This window comes from Mus pahari, chromosome 6 (assembly GCF_900095145.1).
Source record: "Mus pahari chromosome 6, PAHARI_EIJ_v1.1, whole genome shotgun sequence".
Classification (NCBI taxonomy): domain Eukaryota; kingdom Metazoa; phylum Chordata; class Mammalia; order Rodentia; family Muridae; genus Mus; species Mus pahari.
The window spans coordinates 22819109-22832388 of record NC_034595.1 but is presented as its reverse complement, the minus strand read 5'-3'; the positions used below and the strand labels follow the sequence as shown (position 1 = coordinate 22832388).

Here is a 13280-nt window from a genome sequence, read left to right as displayed (position 1 = left end):
TAGTCAGCCATCATTGGGAAGAGATGCCCCTTGGTCTTGCAAACTTTATATGCCCCATACAGGGGAATGCCAGGGCCAAGAAGTGGGAGTGTGTGGACAGGGTTGCAGGGTGGGGGGAGGGTATAGGGGACACTCGGGATTGCATTTGAAATGTAAATGAAGAAAATATGTAATAAAATAAGTGAAAAAATTATAGGTGAAAGAGGTTCAATTATACAATGCTCTTTAATTACAAGTATGCAGATATATAAGATCTTTGGTTTTATATCCAATCATTGGAAGATACAAAGAAATTTTATTATTTTCAATAAAGTTCTCTTGATGTATAATCATCTCTGTTCTGTGTAGAGTCTGTGAAGAGACTCAGTTCATTGTCTCTGAACAATTATCATTTTAGACAGTTAGTTATAACCCATTTATTTCTGCTCCTGTTCTATGTTTTGAGCTGTTTTGTTCTGTTCATAGCAATTTACAAAGCACATCGATAAAGAGGTCTAATGTTTATTGACTATTGATTGGACTACAGGTGATTGGCCAAACACTAGTCTGAATTGTCTTGTTTAGTTCTTAAATATTCAATACTCTTGTCTTTTGAGTTGAAGGTACGTGGTGACTTAAAATCTTTAAGAAAATTTTCCAATGAGTTCAGGAACTCATGAGACAAACTAAGCCATATTATAGAACCCGTTTTTATGACTCGTCTGATGTTCTTAGAGTTATAGAATGGTTTGAACACACACATTTAGGCAAAACTATACAATGAATCTTCACTTTGAAGAGACTATTTCAGACTATACTTAATATAGTCACAGTATATTTAACATAAGAAAATGACCAAATAAAATTCTTTTTTATTGGATATTTTCTTTATTTACATTCCAAATGTTATCCTTTTCCTAGTTTCCCCTCCAAAAATCCTCTATCCTCTCCCACTACCCCTCTTCCCCAACCTACCCATTCCCACTTCCTGAGCCAGGTATTCCCCTATATTAGGGCATAGACCCTTCACAGGACCAAGGGCTACATATACAGCTAGAGTCATGAGTCCCACCATGTGTTTTCTGTGATTGGTGGTTTAGTCTCAGGGAGCTCTTGGGTTACTGGTTCATACTGTTGTTCCTCCTATGGGGCTGCAAACACCTTCAGCTCCTTGGGTACTTTCTCTAGCTCCTTCATTGGGAACCCTGTGCGCCATCTAATGGATGACTGTAAACATCCAGAATCTAACCCTGGCCCAGTCCCCCCAACTCCCACCCAGCTTATTGCACATCAAATCATGTAACATGGCTTCAGGCATGGCCTGGAACAGGATTGAGGCAGATAGATGTGTGAACGTATTTGAGACCAGGAACTAGAGCGAGTCTCCCAGCTCCACCGGATGGATGCTCAGGCCACAGCTACATCTGAAAAGGCAGGAGGCCAGCAGGGTCCCAAACTCTGGCTCAGATTAAGCAACAGTGCAGATGGTCCATCCCCTCTGTCACATGGCCAGAGGGTAGCCCAGGTTCCGTTGCCAGGCCAACGCCTTCCGACGCTTTTCCAAGAGGACCTTCTGTGCCTGCAGAGCCAGGACCTTTCTATGCAGCAGTTCCATGTCCAGTGGCAGCCAGCGGGAGGTGGGATCTGAGGGCTGAGGACACACTTCCCTCCAGTACTCAGTCCTTGCCAAGGCCGGGCCACCACCACCCAAGCAAGGGGGGATTTAGACTCACTGCAGATTCTTCGAGTCAGAGCTGCCTCCTCAAAGGCTGAGCAGTTCAGCTGTTCTTCCAGGTCTTCCAGTAGCCGGGGCTTGACCAGCAACTTCCCAGTGACAGAGAACATGCGGGCGAGACCTAGTGGAGTGCACACTAGAAGCAGCAGAACTCCGAGGAAGGAGATGCAGGAGTAGAGTTAGGGGAGGTAGTACTCCCAGAAGTCGTAGAGTGACTCCCTGCTGGCCTTGTCATTGTCTACAATGGCGGATGCAACGCACACCATGCCCAGCACAAGAACAAGAAGCGTGAGGAGGATCAACATCACCACTGTCTCGTAGACCTGGCCCAGAACACCCTTTCTGGAGCCAGCAAAGCCTTCAGAGTCTGTGAAGAAATATGCAAAGGGCATAAGAAAGACGAGGGATAGATTGGAGAAGAGGAAAACGAGGGTCCAGAGACCATGGATGAGCAAGCCATTGAGCCACTGGATGTAGTAGTTGAGTGGCAAGGAGAGCAGCATCTCGTTGCTGATGATGGAGAACAGCAGGAGTAAGACAGCGCCCAGGGCAACCCCCAGGGTAAAGGTGCACAGCTCCAGCGCAATTTTGTTAACTGTGGCATCTTCATCATCCACTGTGGTGAACTCAGCAGGCTTCTTAAAGCGGGTCAGGAAGATATGGCAGAGGATGTAGAGTGTTGCAAACAGAAGTATTGAGATGATGCACTCGCGGACCCTGTCGTGGAACAGCTGCTCTCGCAGGGATAGCACTTCGTAGTCAGCTGCTTTCATTCTTGGCTTAGCATGACTGGGGTGGGGGTGTCTCCGGGCCGGGGAGGACGAGCGGGGATGGGGCCATCGCCGTCTGCCAAGCACCCGGCCCCTGCCTAAGTGCCTCTCCGCGCTGCCCGTGACAGAAACTCCTTCTTGCTATTATAAATAAGGCTGCTATGAACATAGTGGACCATGCATCCTTATTACAAGGTGGAATGTCTTCTGGGTATATGCCCAGGAGTGGTATTGCTTGATCTCCCAGTAGAACTATGTCCAACTTTCTGAGGAACCACCAAACTGATTTCCAGAGTGGTTGTACCAGCTTGCAATCCCACCAGCAATGGAGGAGTGTTCCTCTTTCTCCACATTCTCACCAGCATCTGCTGTCACCTGAGTTCTTGATCTTAGCCATTCTGACTTGTGTGAGGTGGAATATCAGAGTTGTTTTGATTTGCATTTCCCTGATCATTAAGGATTTTGCACATTTCTTTAGGTGCTTCTCATTCATTCCATATTCCTCAGTTGAGAATTCTTTATTTAGCTATGTACCCCATTTTTAATAGGGTTATTTGGTTTTCTGGAGTTCAACTTTTTGAGTTCTTTATATATATTGTGCATTAGCCCCCTATCGAATTGAGGATTGGTAAAGATCTTTTCCCAATCTGTTGGTTGCCTTTCTGTCTTATTGACAGTATCCTTTGCCTTATGGAAGCTTTGCAGTGTTATGAGGTTCCATTTGTTGATTCTTGATCTTACAGCACAAGCCATTGCTGTTCTGTTCAAGAATTTTTCCATTGTGCCCATATCTTCGAGGCTTTTCCAGTCTTTCTCCTCTATAAGTTTCATTGTCTCTGGTTTTATGTGGAGTTCCTTGATCCACTTAGACTTGAGCTAAAATTCTTAAAGGAAAGGTAAAATTATGTTTAAAAGAGGATGTATTCTAGGAATGTGCATTGGACAGTATATTACTATTGCAGTAGTTAGTTTCCCAGAAGCCTGTTTGACATAGCTGAAGGACATGGGTTTTCTGTCCAGACTCCTCCACAAGCACCTGGATCAAGATTTCTTAAACCACGGGACTTTGAATGAATAATCATGATTGTTTTTTGCTTTTACATATCACAGATGGTTTTGTTCCTACTTCTACAAAGACAGAAAACAATTGGATAGATGTGTCTGTGGTTAAGAACATCTCTTAGTTCTTGTGAAAGCACTAGGTTCACTGGCCAGAGCCCATATGGCTACCCTGAAACATCTGTAACTCCAGTTTCAGGTGATCAGATGCCCTCTTCAGGCCTCTGTGTTCAATAGGCACACTAGTGGTATACATAGATACAGGCAGGCAAAGCACTCATAAATATAAAGTATATTAATCTAAACATAAAATAAAGAAACCAAATATTTTAAAACTAAGAATAAACTTTAATGCAAATAAAGTAGTTAGAAAAATGTCTGGAAAACACATTACCTATTAGTGGGCACTTAACAAAGCTTTACAAATGGTGATTATTGAGATAACTATGGCACAGGTGCTGATAATGACCTCTTTTCTCATTTTAATAAATATTTATAAGTGGTTTATATTCTTCCCTGCAAACAGTCATTGAAAAATATAAAATATTCCCCTCTCTCTTCTCTCTCTCTCTCTCTCTCTCTCTCTCTCTCTCTCTCTCTCTCTCTCTCTCTCTCTGTGTGTGTGTGTGTGTGTGTGTGTGTGGTGTTTGGTGTTTGATATTTGTAGGTGACTTTAGAGCCTAGAATCTTCTACAAGAAGAGGAAGTGCTTTTAATCATGAGCCCATCTCTCTTTAAATAAATAAATGTAATCCCAAGCATGTGTTATGAAAAACAAAGTCAAGTAAACATGTTCAAAATCTGAAATATAATATGCCATCTGAAAACCTTGTGAAATAAAGACATGCTCATAATATTACATATAAGAAATCTAAGACTTGGAGACATAAAACATCTTCTCAAAAGTTATTAAGCAAGAGACAAATTAAAAAATGAAGGACTGCATCCAGATGGGTATTTTGTACCCTCACACTCTTGAAAATAGGATGGGAAAAATTTGGGAGGATGGTGAGACATGAGCACTGTGTCAGGAAGAAGAGAGTGAGGAAATAAATGACAGAGAATACCAATGGCAAGGTAGTGGCATATTATTTTATGGTTGGGATGATTTGGAGCTATTATTATCAAAGGAAAAGTTGTCATTATTTGGTGCTGTCAGAAAAATTGTGCACAATTTTGAGATAGGCATAGAGATGACTGGACATGCCTTATAGGCCAGCTCATGGAAAAAAAAAATGAACAGAAGTGAATTCCTGTTAGACCAGTACCAGAATACCTAGGATACAACCCACAGACCATAAGAAGTTGAACAAGCAGCAAGGCCCAAGTAAGAATATTTCAATCCCATGTAGAAGAGGGAACAAAATAATCACAGGAGGCAGAGGGAGGTATTGATCTAGGTAGGAGACTGGAGAGGGAGGAGAAAATGGGAACAAGATCAGATCTGGGGGGAGGGGACGGGAGAGAAGCCTAGAGTGCATGTCAAATTGCAGTAGGAATAGGTGTAGCTTCTCATATTGAGGCTTAAAAAAGCAGCTTAGTTAGGGGAATGGAACCCAGAGGCATGCAACAGAGTTAGAGACAGCCCATTCCCCAGTTGTTAGGGGTCTCACATGCAGAACAAGCTGCATATCTGTTACATGTGTGTAGCTAGCCTAGGTTCATCCAATGGATGCTCTTTAGTTGGTGGTTCAGCCACTCTGAGCCCCTATGGGTACAGAATATTTGACTTTTTAGGGTGTTTGGATGTCCTGCAGTCCTCTGGCTCCTTTAATCCACCCCCCCACACCTAATTTTGTGGTAATAATAATGGCGTGTTTTATTTTGTCCTAGATTTCTTCAGACAAATGAGGATTCTTTTTTTGTTTGTTTGTTTTGTAGATGCCGTCCCACTTATGCCTTGTGGTTGTTACTCTTTTTTATTTTATTTTTATTAGATATTTTCTTCATTTACATTTCAAATGCTATCCTGAAAGTCCCCTATACCCTCCCCCCACCCTGCTCCCCAACCCACACACTCCCACTTCCTGGCCCTGGCATTCCCCTTTAGGATGATCAACAATATGAACTAACCAGTTCCCCCAGAACTGTGTCTCTAGTTGCATATGTAGCAGAGGATGGTCTAGTGGGCCATCAATGGGAGGAGAGGCCTTGGTCTTGTGAAGATCATATCCAAATGAGGATTCTAACTCTTAATAGCTTTGTAATGATAATGTGAAATTTAACCTAAACTCTTTCTGGTACTTGTTGAAAATGCGAGCTACAGTGATGCTTTATTTTCTTGAATTGTGTGTGGGAAGGGTGGCTGTAAAGTAGAGCCGAGCACATTGAGAAGTAATGAGCACATTCCTCAACATTGAGAAGTTGGTATCTACACACTGTTAAACAAATGTAACTTCAACAAAATTTCTCAAGTTCAATTATGCTAGAGTGATATACTAAAATACACATGATGATTCTATGAAGAGTTAATGATAAAATATTTGTAAATGGGCAACAAAGGTATCAGAAATTGGAAATTACTGACAGTCTATGTGGCCCAACTGTAGTGTCACAAAAAGCCAACTTTCATCTCTGTCACTTTGACATCTTTGACTTAAGATGTATACTTGTGCTGATCTGAAGAAGGCACTTCTAGTATTGATGAAGCTCAGTTATGAATAGACAGTACAATGGCAAATCAACCTGGGTCTGGATTGTATGGGATAACCCCACTCACAGATCTAGCATTGCCTAACCATTATCTGGAGTGTGGGAGATAAATTCTACTATGCATAATTCATCATCTTGTCAATTAGGTTGTTATTGTTCTTATGGTTGTAATATGTTTTCATTTAATGTCTTCACCAAGTGAGAAATATGTGGAAAGAAGCATACATCACTTTAAGCTTTCTTGAAGACAACTTTAGAATGAACTTCTCCACATTCTATTGTTTAACCCACTTGAAGGAGAGTAGGAAAACTTTTCTATACTGATGGAACTAGAAAACTCATGTTGTGAAGGGTCTAGGTATTCTGAGAATTAAAAGATTGATGCCTCTGTCTCTAGTCAGTCAACCGTACGTTTCTGCAAATTAAACAAATATTAATCCAGAATTGAGCCATTCCAAAGCCCATTCTTTGAAGGATGATGAAATATAGATTCAAATTCTTATAATTGCCATTTTGATTCCTGGAAACTTTCTTTCTTCATAAGAAGACTTCAGTCTTACTCTTTGATTTCAACCATGGCACACAGGGTTAACTGTCAGCAGCAGCTTCTCCTCAAGAAATTTCCTCAAAATGATGGATTATATTCAGTGTTTGTGTTTTTCCAAAGATAAAAGAAGAAAGCCACAAAAAGTATTGACAAAAATTTATTTTGACTACTAGAATTCTGTTGGGTGAGGATTGGGAACATATTAAACTGAGGATCAGTCATTGAGAAAGGGAAGGGAAGGTATATGTCTCCTTTCAACTGATCTCTGGATTAAGAAAGCAATAATCAATCAAACTTGAACTTCACCTGGTGAGCCAGCCTGTCTTGAGCCAAAATATTTATGGGAAACAGAAGCAACTCATGCCAGAAAATGACATCATTTTATTCTTAGATTGAAACTAGTGTCCGTTGTGAAGCAGACTGGATGACATGGATCCCTCTGTACTTCTGCTCTACAAAAGTCAGGTTTCAATGACTGTCTTAGATCTGAATGAATATTCACACACACACACATAGACATATACATACAGACACACACACACACACATACACACACACACATAAATACTCAGTATTTTATCTATTTTTTATATTTTATATACTTTAAAAATTCTTGTCAAAGTATACATAATAAAAAATTAAATGTTTAAGATGTTCCTATGATAATCCAGGAAACTGAGGTATAAGATAATAAGTTCAAGTAAGTATATCTGTTATCTTAAATTGTAATTAGGATTTGAGGACTCTAGGAAAGTGGAAGAGAGATGGTAGTGGGTAGATATGATCAGTATAATTTCATAAATTTATACAACTTCCCAAGAATAAAAATATTATTTCAAAAAATTTAATTAATGGTGCTAGAGTGATGGATCAATGTTTAGGAGCACTGGCTACTCTTCAAGAGGACCCAGGTTCAATTCCTATCACATTCATGATAGCTGACTACTACCTGTAATTCTAGTCCCAGGGGATCCAATATACCCATCTGTCCTCTGTTAGCATACTGTCACACATATACTGATTCTTAAATAAGTGGCTCTAAGTGAACACACATACATGCATGCACACATGCACTCAAATGCACACATGTACTTTTAGCACGAATTCATCCAAACCATACTCATATCTTGAGTTTCCATTGTATTTTTGGAAATATTTCTCTTTAGTATAAATTTCAAAACATTTCTCCTTTCTCTATAATCATAAGATATCAGGGCGAATTCCTTCATGTCTAGCTGCATGTGCTTCTTCATTTTCACTCCAACTTGAGTTAGTTGTCGGAGGATGTCCTCTAGAATGATGGCCTCAAGACCTCTTACTCAGATTCCTGGAGTAGCTTTTGATAGAAATCTCTTGCTTCCAGTTATTCCTGTCATTAAATCTCTCCTTGATGTGGCCGCTGATAATCTATGTAAAATGCAAATGTGACCACATTTTCTTGTGGATAAATTTAATCCTTGATAACTATTTTTTACGGTCTACTAAATTGTCTTCCCTTTGCCTGTTATACAATGCTTCTATAATCTACATACAACTTAATAGTTCTCACCACTTGAAACTTATATCCTATCGTAATGTACAGCAGCCTTGATAGATAATAGTTAGCAAGATTGATGGGGGAAAAATGCAAAAAACAAATGAGGCACAGTATTAGTACATACCTGTAATTCCAGCCCTTGGGAGGGTAAAGTAGGGTGATATTGAGTGTAAGGGTTACAAAGTAAGTTCTTTTCTCAAACAAATCACATCAAATAACAACCAAGTAGACAATGTACTCTAAACAAAGGCATAGACTATTATATGAAAGGAATTCTGTAGACTATTATATAAAAGGAATTCCAGCCAGGCAGTGGTAGCACACCTTTAATTCCAGCAGTTGGGAGGCAAAGGCAGGCAGATTTCTGAGTTCGAGGCCAGCCTGATCTACAGCGTTAGTTCCAGGACAGCCAAGGCTACACAGAGAAACCCTGTCTTGGAAAAAAAAAAAAAAAGGAATTCCAAGGATGCTATTTTACTGTAAAAGAAGTCACAAGTGCTGAGACCCATTGAGCAATGTGCAATGTGTAGATCACAGAACCATTGTGTAATAGACAAGGGAAACTGACAATTATTTTATAGACAATGAAAAACAGTTAAGGGTATTAAATAGAGAATAAACTTATCCACAAGATAACATGGTAATATTTGCATTTTAAATAGATTATGTGCAGCCACATAAATGAGAAATTTAATGACAGAAGAAACTGGAAGCAAGAAAGCCCCATCAAAAGCTACTCCAGAAATCTAAGTAAGAGGTCATAGGGGACTCATTTGAGAAATCCTGTAGGAAGTAAGTGCAGCAAATCAAGAGATATATTATTTTGACATTTATTGAACATTAATTGTGTATAGAATACTATGGGAAAAATTAGCTATGTAATCCAACTTTCTATGAATGTTTCAATCTGCTTTACAACCTCTCTGGTAAGCTGCTTTCTAGTCTCTGAAGATTTCCAATGTAGGGAGCTAAATCCCTCAAGCCATGCTTAATTCCCTCTTTAATTATTAGAAACGGCTACTTTCTATGGCTTCCTTGGGTTGATTTCACATTGCTCCTGCCCCAACTTCAGATCCGGTCCTCTGGAGCTGCAGTGACAAAATGTACTCTGTTTTTCACAACACCATTTTGGATATTTTATGTCGGGAATAAAGTTTGTATACAGTTATTATTTCATCTAATATTTTTGTTTTAGTTTTTATAGTATTCAATGGCAATAGTAGCAAGACTCTTATTGGAGTATCCAACCACTTTCTGATTAGATTTAATGACTGCTTTAGAGGACAAAATTCATGCCTGGTATGGTAAATATGACCAAAAAACCTGTATCTGAATGGTCTTAGGACCTATAAAAGAATATACTGTATGTTTTGTTTTTATTTTTCTTTTGTTTTTGTTTGTTCTTTGCTCCCCATCTAAATGTCTAGCTTCAATTATCATCACAATGCACTGAGGTCATGTATCTATGAATCAATTCTAGCTTCCAGTAGGCACTCAAACATGAACTCTGTCTTAAATGAGGGGTTTGGAAGAAGGCAAATCAAAATGAAGGCAGCACTAAATAAAATGATTATGAGAATTATCAGTTTTGCAACCCAAGTTTAAAAAGTAAAATAAAGGAAGAAATTAAAATGCATTTGGTGAGAAAGAACAGAAGATACATATTAGGTGCTAAAGGTTTAAGCAGGGTAGGGAACTGGGATACATATTAGGTGTTAAAGGTTTAAGCAGGGTAGGGAACACTAAGAATGCATGAAGAAGCCTTATGAGAACTTACTTCTTTGTAAGATAGAAAAAAAATAATTTAAAAAGTAAATCTGAGCAAATGTATCATATGTAGGTAGATAATGCTGCTCCTAAAACACATGGTTTACTAAATGAAAATATTCAGTGCTAGGTATGGCTACCACCCTTTGAGTTGTCAGTCAGGTAAGACACAGAGGCACTCAAAACAAAACAAAACAAAATAAAACATAAAAGACTATCCCCATTGCTCTTGTTTGACCACGACAATTAGTTTGAAAGAACCTAATGCTGAAGGAAGAAATTACTCTGTTTGATTGATCAGAAGACATAGAAATCTACCTAGAAAGACCAGGAAACTTGATATTCAATAGCTTTCATAGATCTGGAAAGTAGTACAGTGGGAAAGAAAAGTGGTCATTTCTAGCTTTTGATGTTATATACTTTAGTACTGATAGCCAGGCAATATAGTATCAGTAATGGCAATAGTAGCAAGACTCTTATTGGAGTATCTAACCACTTTCTGATTGGATTTAATAACTGCTTTAGAGGACAAAATTCATGCCTGGTAAGGCAAATATGACCAAAAACCCATATATGAATGGACTTGGGATCTATGGAAGAATATACTGTATTTTTTGTTTTTATTTTCTTTTGTTTTTGTTTGTCCTTTTGCTAAATGCTTTTATTATATATATATATATATATATATTTACATATATATATAAATTTATATATATATAAATAATAAAACATAAATAAAAACAGATTATTTTGGCTTTTTACCAATAAATTTATGATGCTCTGAACCTTGGTTTTTGTGGGGCATTGGGCCATGCACAGACAGGCTGGTCTCCAGTTGAGCTGAGGTCTGAACCTGGAAGTCATAATTCCTTTTAATGATATTGATATGGTAGGCATTCCCTCATGCTCCTGGACCTCTGGCTCCTGCCTAGGTTACTGCTCCCCCCCCCACAACCCCCAAAAGAGAAGCATGGCTAGAAGTCTAGTAGGCAATGGCCCAAGCTTCTGACCTTCAGGCTTAACTCCTCCCCAGTTACCTAGCAACACTAGACCATAAAAAAGGGCTGTTCAGCCCCACCTCACTTCTTACTCTCTTGTCTTTCTCAGTCCTTTGTTCCCCACCCCACCCCCTCTCTCTCTGTTTTGTTTTTCAAGACAGGGTTTCTCTGTGTAGCCCTGGCTGTCCTGGAACTCACTTTGTACATCAGGCTGGTCTCGAACTCAGAAATCTGCCTGTCTCTGCCTCCTAAATGCTGGGATTAAAGGTGTGTGCCTCCACTGCCCAGCTCTGGCTCCTTTCTTTTTTCTCTCCTCTTTTCTTTCTCTTTCTTCTCTCTCTCTCTCTCTCTCTCTCTCTCTCTCTCTCTCTCTCTCTCCATTCTCCCTTTCACCCTGCATTCCTGTAATAAAGCTCTAAAACCATAGAATGTCTCTGCTCATCAAGGCCCACTGTGCTTGGACTATGGGACAGGATTTCTCCTAATGAGCTGTTTCTAATCTTCCATTAGAAGGCCTTCCTGTGCTCCAGTCAAGATCCACTGCACTTACTCTCCCAGGTGTTGGGAACCTCTTCCCTTATCCCTCTCTCCCATAACCCCAGTGACTTTAGCAAGGAAGCTGTGGGGAATCCCAGTGTACTGGCTAGCTTTGTGTCAACTTGACACAGCTGGAGTTATCACAGAGAAAGGAGCTTCAGTTGTGGTAATGCCCCCATGAGATCCAGCAGTGGGGCATTTTCTCAATTAGTGATCAAGGGGGAGAGGCCCCTTGTGGGTGGGACCATCTCTGGGCTGGTAGTTTTGGATTCTATAAGAAAGCAGGCTGAGCAAGCCAGGGGAGGCAAGCCAGTAAAGAACATCCCTCCATGACTTCTGCATCAACTCCTGCTTTCTGACCTGCTTGAGTTCCAGTCCTGCATCCTTTGGTGATCAAAAGCAGTATGGAAATGTAAGCCAAATAAACCCTTTCCTCCCGAACTTGCTTCTTGGTCATGATGTTTGTGCAGGAATAGAAACCCTGACTAAGACACCCAGGTAGGGCTGCCCCTTGGCCACCCCCTGAGGAGTGGGTCAGAGGATTGAATGCCCACCCAGGGATGAGTGGAAGGTAGTAGCAGCCCTCAGGTGGGGAATGGGTCTTTCCCCTTCCCCCCTCTTCCCCACCCCTCCTTTTTTAGTTCCCAACCGATTATTGAAGGTTTGCGCAGTAAACAGTGCTTAATATATAGAGTCATAACTGAGTAGTGAGTAAGTGTTCAGCCATGAGTCAGCTATCTATACCAACCTTCTCTACATTGAGGTTCTCAATCTCACAGAAAAGAGCATACAAAGAATGTAAGCATCAACAGATGAGGAGTGCTAACAAATGCTTTCTTCTAAACATGAGCTGCTGCATGCACAAACTCACAGGAGCTGCGGATATCTGTACAAAATCTATGTAAAACTAAGAAAGCTAAAATTCCAGCCTAGATGGAAGACAGGTTGCTGAGGTCCTACCTGTATGTATGGATCCATACAAATGATGACTGCTAGGGCAGAAAGAATCACTTTTTCTGGTGGTTTGACCTCTGCTAGTTGCCTGTGCCCATGTGATTCACCTCACATTCCTGTAGGTGTGGATCCATACAAATGATGACTGCTAGCGCAGAGTCACTTTTTTCTGGTGGTTTGACCTCTGCTAGGTTGCCTGTGCCCATGTGATTCACCTCATATTCATGTGCAGCACTAGCTGGATATATGGGTATTATTTTTAAAAGATCAAGGGCAAAGAACTTGAAATTGGAAGAAATGTTGGAGACACCAACTGGGGGGAAACTGAGGTGCATCTATTAAATATAATTGTACCCCTGCATATTTTTTAAGTAATTAATTTAAAGTGTAATAATATTTTTATGTTATAAAAATGTATTTTACTGGATCACATACAATCTGTTTCCGGTAAGACTTTCGTGTATTTTGAGTACATCCACCTCTTCACCAATACTCTTCTTTTTGTCACTTCTTGTCCCATCTTTAATCCCCTTTGTTTCTTAGACAGTTTATTTCTGTTTTCATGTCATTGGTAGATACATAATTTTATATATCTGTATAAGATCTAAGATCTACAAATGAGAGAATATTTGTGATATCTGTCTTTTTGAGACTGACTTAATTTGCTCAATGTGATTATTTCTAGTTGCATCTACTATTCTGAGAATAAGATAACTTAATTTTCTTTATAGCTGAAAAAAATTCAT

The 13280-nt window shown here is 39.8% G+C and overlaps 1 pseudogene; it reads right to left on the bottom strand.

Annotated features, from left to right (window-relative positions):
- Positions 1-1480: 1480 nt before the first annotated feature.
- LOC110323629 lies at positions 1481-2493 on the bottom strand (annotated as a pseudogene).
- Positions 2494-13280: the final 10787 nt, after the last annotated feature.